This window comes from Leptidea sinapis, chromosome Z (genome assembly GCF_905404315.1).
Source record: "Leptidea sinapis chromosome Z, ilLepSina1.1, whole genome shotgun sequence".
NCBI lineage: Eukaryota > Metazoa > Arthropoda > Insecta > Lepidoptera > Pieridae > Leptidea > Leptidea sinapis.
Window position 1 is genome coordinate 30651096 of NC_066312.1, and position 6000 is coordinate 30657095.

Genomic DNA, 6000 nt, shown 5'->3' on the forward strand with positions numbered 1-6000 from the left:
ACTCCCTTTCCCAACATATTATATGAATCTTATTTCGAGGAATATTTTTATGGCAAACAAAACCTACCATTGGTATAGCTCATTGACGTGAATTTCAGTTTATAACAACTCCCACGGGCACTATGGATTTTTCCAGGATAAAATTTAGCCTTATGTGTATCCTTTTCCAAGCTCTAGTCTATCGCTGTATCAAATTTCATCAAAATCGGTTCAGTTACTACAGCGTCAAAGCGTAACAAATAAACTAACATTCACATTTATATTGATAAGTAGTCTTAGTATGATTTAGTATATTTTCGGAATGCCAACTACATTTAGTCGAATTCAAAGTAAAAAACACATAGGTTTCCCATTGTCGTTTTTCCTCTCTCTTTCAGAACACTAATTCAATATCATGCACTAACTGCTACAGTCTGGATCGCTACACTTTTTGTCGATATATCAAGCGGCGTTTAAATCCATGCTGACTTGAATGAGTTCAATAAAAAAAATATATTCGTTTAACTTCTATAGAGGACGGTCGTGTGTATTGTTGCAACGTACCCGTGCGCTTCTTACACAATGCAGCACGTTCGTCGCGATGACCCAGGAGAAGTGAATTGCAGAAAAGCCACTAGCTCTCTCTAAGGATGCTTATCATCTTAACAGAGACACACTATAGATATATTGAGAGCCATTTGCCCTGATTCTGCAACCGAATTCACCATCTGGATGTGTGGAGTCTTCCGCGTTTCCAGAACAATACCATATATAACAATATCAAAAAAATCGTTTAAACACCAACGAACCAAAAAAGAGTAAAGCCAATAGATAAAAAAGTATCAAGTGCCGCGCCATATTGTGGAAAATATCAAGAACTATCTGTGATCTGAGCTAAGATCACTTGCCAAAATTTTAGTTGTACCATACTTGAGAAATGTTACAGTCCAATTCGATAAATAGGTATACTGACTGGGAGGATAAATAAACGAATACTATTTCTAAAGGTTTTTAGTGCATGTGCTGAAGATAGGCTAATAGAATAGTATAAAAATACTAAATAGAAGTTAAAGAAAATTATTGATACAAATATATTAAGAAGTATACAAATATGGTAGTTTAAAAAAAATTGTGTCGCTTTTTATTTTTACTAATTTATATCTATTGATTTAAATTATTAGCTTCTTGTTGTATTACCCGTAACGTTGATACAGCTGAAACCTTGAAAACTCTGACAAATTAACAAAAATAGAATAATTTATTGCTCTTTACTTACCTACCATATATTTAGGATTAGTCCCCACTTACAGTTTTATCTTTTTACAAATCATTTTAATAAGATAAGAATCTATGTTAAGTGATGCAACAAAAATACTCAATGGCTTACATGAGTAAGTCAAAAAAAATGTAAATCAGTTTTTGAGTACATTCGATGCATCAATCCACACACACTGTAAAAAAATAAAGTTATTATTCGACCATTTTATTAGCAATTATTAAAAATATTTAGTAACATTTAATTTTAAAACCACAAAGCAGAGTTTCTGACTACAGAATGATCCTGCCACCACCTTTTGTGAGACTCAAGTAAGGGAACAACCCCTGCCACGTCGCCGCCACAAGCAGTGACATTTAAGCGAGAATGATGAAATATGCTCGCTTTATAATTTAGCTTTTTTATTACGGCAACTATTAGATACTTGTATGCATCTTCACACTCAATGGCAACTTTTAAATTTTTGTAACTGTGTCTCTCTTATTTCTTGCAGTATTAGTTTTAGTTTTAGTTTCAATTATTAGCAAAGTTTAACAGATCCAACAGAACTTCATTCAGAACATTGTTCGAGGGTGGCTCGGGTGCGCCCACTTGGGCATAGTATTAGTTGCCGTACTTTGCTACTACGCCTGCGGTATCTAGTTGGAGCGCAGCGGATACCAATCCTTAATCTAAGGAATGTTTCTGTAGTTATAATTTTGTCAAAAGTAATTTATTAAATCCCACGGCTGTCACATGGAGCGGAAGTATCTTAAATATTGTAATTGTAACATTTCACTAAAAGAAGACTTTATTTTAATTTAAAATACAATAAATAATTGCCTTATTGAACCGGATATCAAACATGATATATCCTGAGGGCAATCTCAAATTTTCATTTGTCTAAACAAAATTTTACATTAAATCTTAAAATTGGTCTACGTCTTTCTTTTATTTCTTTATTTCTGATGCTATGTTAGGTACCAAAAAATAAGCCTTATGAAGAAGCCTTTCGGTAGGTACGATAAAGCTATAGATAATGTTTTTTCGTGTAGCGGGTTCGGTTCCCGGTTCAATCTGGAAATTATTTAAAGATCTATGAAAGCAGTTTATATTATTTTTTAATAAAAATAAAGTCTACTTTCAGTAAAATGTTACATCTACAATACTTAACGTACTAATACCAATCGGTTTCGCTAGCTTGGTGTCCCCTTATTGAACGGGAATATTTTTTTTATGTTAGAGGGCAAATGGGCAAAAGGCTCACATGATGTATTGTGCTGAACCGCCCATGGACATCCATAATACCAGGTGTCGAGAGATGCATTGATTATTATTGCATTACCATTAAGTTTACCCATGAGAAACTTCAAAAGCTTCGGCCTTAAATTTGGGTATGTTCTATGCTTCGGTCCCTAAGTCGCATCGGTTCAGGGAAAAATGCACCCGGCTATTAATTTCACAAAATGGTTGGCGAGGTAATAAATTTCATGCAAAACGCGCGGTTGTGGAATACCAGACGTCTGTGATGCAGTTATACGAAGACGTCCACTGCTGGAGAAAGGCCTCCACCAAAGATCGCCATGGAGATCGGTCTTGCGCTGCCCTCATCCAACCTTGACCAGATCGTCGGTCCATCTTGTGGGGGACCAACCAACACCACGTTTTCCGGTACGTATTCACCATTCGAGGACTTTACTGCCCTAACGGCTATCTGTCATTCGAGGTATGTGCCGTGCCCACTGCCACTTCAGTTTCGGTGACTTTGGTTCTTATATGGATTCATTTCTGATTCGATCTTGCAGGGAAATACCGAGTATAGCCATTTCCCGCTGACCGACCATGAGCTTCTTCATAAGTTATCTGCAAATATTATTCTTTTTCGAAAGGCGCCACAGCTAATGAGTTCACTGGGCTAATGAGATCTAACATTGAGAGATCTGAGGATCTTAAAGTAACAAGTGTAATTGCGATGCTACTCTGATTTTTAGGTTCAATCAATAATCCTGAGAGCCTTACCATCAGGTGAACCTCTTGCTAGTTTCGTTTAATTTTCTGTTAAACGCATTTTAGCTGACGACAAGATAATACAAATGTCGACCTACATTACATTTACATTATAGAGCATTACGTCGATCGAATGCATAAACAGTTTTTTATAAACATTTCAGCGGAAAACATTTTGTTCTCAAATGGCATTCAGAGGATATTATTAAGGTTATACTATAAAAATGTTGATTAAACACAGTAACTCTTAAATTAATGATAATTTTGTTGCCTGCGAATTTTACTATAATATTTTTTAAACAAATTTCAAATTGATGTGTTTACCTAGTACCCAATTAAGTTTAGTTTTAATTATATTTTAGGCTGGAGAACTCCTCCAGTACGTTATTATCTGTAATAGTATATAAAAAGTACAACAATATTTTTATCCTTTTTTATCCTTATGATAATTTTATGTATAGTAATCAAATTTCTTTAATTTATTAAGCATACTTAAGCTTTTTGAAATAGATGTTGTTGAGTTGATTCGTATACATATTTTCTTTTTTAATTTTTTTATTGCGACTTTTCTATGCCAGAGGGCACTGTTAGCTTACTTACGTTAATTTAGCATGCAAATGTATTTTTTTAGATGTCATATTCGCACGGAAAATTTATCTTTTTTTCTGTTTATAGTATTCATTTATTGTGTCTACCAGCGGTTTTAAATAATTAATATTTCTTACACTATTTACAATTTACATAACGTGCACAGGGTATGCATAATCTTTGAAAGGTAAATACTACATGCTAATATCACTCACAAAGTGGTCTATCATTCTCAGGACTAGCTGATTAAGTTGCTGATAGACATAATGGTTGAAATTTTTTGCGTTTTGACGTTCAGATGCTCTTGGGCGCCACGAGCTATCCTGCCTAAAATCGGCAGAACGTATCAGTCGTCACGCCAGCATTAATGAAGTCATCCGCAGGGCATTTGCCACTCTTAATATACCAGCTGTTTTAGAGCCAAATGGTACCCGCCGCGATGGCAAGCTTCCTGATGGAATGACCCTGGTGGCTTGGGCACGGGGAAGGGCGCTGATGTACGAAGCGACTTGCGTCGATCCTCTGGCTCATGTCTTAGTTACGCCAGTTGGTGCTGGGGCTGCTGCTTCGACTGCTCTTACAGCAAACACCGCAAATATGGCGGTCTCAGTGAGTCTTCAATCTTTGTGCCATTTATGTCGAGACACTTGGCCTGTGGGGACCAGAGGCGTGGAGAATGTACAAATAACTATCTTTTTGCCTCAATATGACTGGCAACCCAAGCGCTGGCAGCTATTTCGGTCAACGGATTAGCCTAGCTATCCAACGTGAAAATGCTGCCAGTATTATTGGTACGCTTTCCCGTAATGATAAATGATAATTAATAAATGATTGAACTTAATGTGATCCGCCCACGATTCTCTTTTCAACAGGTCCTTTCCATATTGTGTTCTGAAGGTTATCAATGAATTACTAGAAATTGAATCACATTTTTAGCATGGGATTCCAATCCATATCTTAACGTAATAATCGTAATGCTACCGACAGACACTTTAATTTTATTAATATGTATACGGAAATAGATAACGAGTTTCGTTCAATTGATCGAAATAGAAGTAGTTCAACTTCACAATTAAACGAGATAATCTTCAAATAAAAACAAAGTAATTGAGTTTTTTAATATTCTGAAACGATTTCATTTCCCTCGACCAGATGCCACCGTTGCGTCAGGTGAAATATTATCTGCAATTTGGGACCACAGACTTAGCCTAAGAATTTTCTCTCATTTCTGTGAGGGCTACTTGAGATCATATTTAAGTAATTGTCATATTTTTTTTAGATCAGATAATGTTTTTTCATTTTATGTTAGGCCTGTGCTTCCTGGGGCATAAAAAGAATAGGGAAGTCCTAGGCCCAAGGGTGTCCTAAGTAGCGTGAGTGTTAATACTCTTTCCATAATACTTGTAAGAGTCAATTGAAAAAAAACCCAGCGCAAGAACTATTTTTGAGCGTATTCAAATAAATAATGTTTTATTTGCGGGAAGACTTTATAGATATATTTTTATTTTTATAATTCTTTAGAGGAACCAACTTTATAGATATATTTTCGTAAACACCTTGTTTAACTTAAAATTAAAAAAATAATATGAGAGGGGGCAAACGGGCAAGAGGCTCACGGGATGGGGAGAGGTGAGGCAACCGTCCATGGACATCCGCAACAACAGGTGTGTCAAGAAATGCGTTTCCGGCCTTTAAGTGGGAGTATGCTTTTTTCTTGAAGGTCAAATTAGTAGTCTTTGCGTTTTATTATCTGGGAACAATTTCGAATTTGTTACTTAATGTAATTTATTTATTGAACACGCCCTAATTTTATTGCGGTTATGTTAGTACAAAATGTTATTTTTTATTTGCTTGCCAAAAAGTATTAATACATAAATTGAATGGGAATTCGGCAAAACCAATAATCTCTCATCCAGTTACTCGAATTATAACTCTCGTGATAAATGCGCGGTAAAAATTAAAAAAAAAAACATTATTATTTATAATAGATAGCAAAAATTCTAGGCCTTTCAAATAGAATGCAAATATTGACCGACTTATTTAAGAGACTACGTTCTGTGGAGCACGAAAATAATTTTTAATAAACCTCTCAGCGAAAAACATTTTATCCTCAAATAGCATTCAAAGGATATTTTTTTTTTATTTAAACGATTTCATCAAAGCGCGTACAT